Source organism: Meleagris gallopavo, unplaced genomic scaffold (assembly GCF_000146605.3).
Source record: "Meleagris gallopavo isolate NT-WF06-2002-E0010 breed Aviagen turkey brand Nicholas breeding stock unplaced genomic scaffold, Turkey_5.1 ChrUn_random_7180001849079, whole genome shotgun sequence".
Taxonomy (NCBI): domain Eukaryota; kingdom Metazoa; phylum Chordata; class Aves; order Galliformes; family Phasianidae; genus Meleagris; species Meleagris gallopavo.
The window spans coordinates 1-1141 of record NW_011116406.1 but is presented as its reverse complement, the minus strand read 5'-3'; positions in this window follow the sequence as shown (position 1 = coordinate 1141).

The following is a 1141-nucleotide window of genomic DNA, read 5'->3' as shown; positions in this document are numbered from 1 at the left end:
GGTCTTATGGCACCCTGTGGGTCCCTAAGGCACACTATAGGGTCTTATGGCACCCTGTGGGTCCCTACGGCACACTATAGGGTCTTATGGCACCCTATGGATCCTTATGGCACCCTGTGGGTCCCTATGGCACACTATAGGGTCTTATGGCACCCTGTGGGTCCCTAAGGCACACTATAGGGTCTTATGGCACCCTGTGGGTCCCTAAGGCACACTATAGGGTCTTATGGGACCCTATGGATCCTTATGGCACCCTGTGGGTCCCTAAGGCACCTTATAGGGTCTTATGGCACCCTGTGGGTCCCTAAGGCACACTATAGGGTCTTATGGCACCCTGTGGGTTCTCTGGGCAGCCTGGGCTGCTGGTTGGTGACCTGCACACAGCAGGGGTTGGAACTGATGGGCACTGTGCTCCTTTTTTTATTTTTCAAACCCAGGCCATTCTAGGATTCTATGATTCTTTGATATGAGGTGTGCAGGGCTGGGCGAGGAGGCAGAGCCGTGGTGGGGAAAGGGGGGCAAAGAATCATAGGGAGGAATGAAGGAATTGCAGAAGGGAGTGGGGAGGAAATGCTGTGATTGGGAAAAGCTGAAGCTCAGCCCAGCCCAGGATTGGGGTTGGGGTACGGCGACGCATTGCAGCCCCACACAGCTGGGGGTTATGGGGCACAATGAGCTCCAGGTGAGCCCAAACAACGGGATTTACGGCACAGCAGCTCTGCAGCCACAGCTGTCCCTTGGTTGCAGCTCAGGAGGAGGAACCCAGAGGGCGAAGGGGCACAGAGGAAGGGTTTCATCCTCCCGGGATTGCAGGGCAACGGAAGGCAGCTCCCACCTCACCTGCGCCGAGTCGATGACGGCCACGATCATATTGAGCAGCTCGCCGCTGCGCAGCGTCTCATCTGGGAACTGCAGGAGGGCAGAGCAAGGCCTGGGTCAAGGGGGGGGGGTTTGAGGAGGGGGGCACAGTGCTGTTGTGGGGATCCCCGCGTTCCCGTTCCCCTTCCTGCTTCCCCCAGCATGAGCAAATCCGGCATCAGCGGGAGGGGGGGGCAAAAGGCCATGGGGAAATGGTGGGGGGGGGCGGGGGGTGGAGCTCAGAGCTGGGAGGGATGTGTGGGGATTCTGCTGCTGCTGTGTG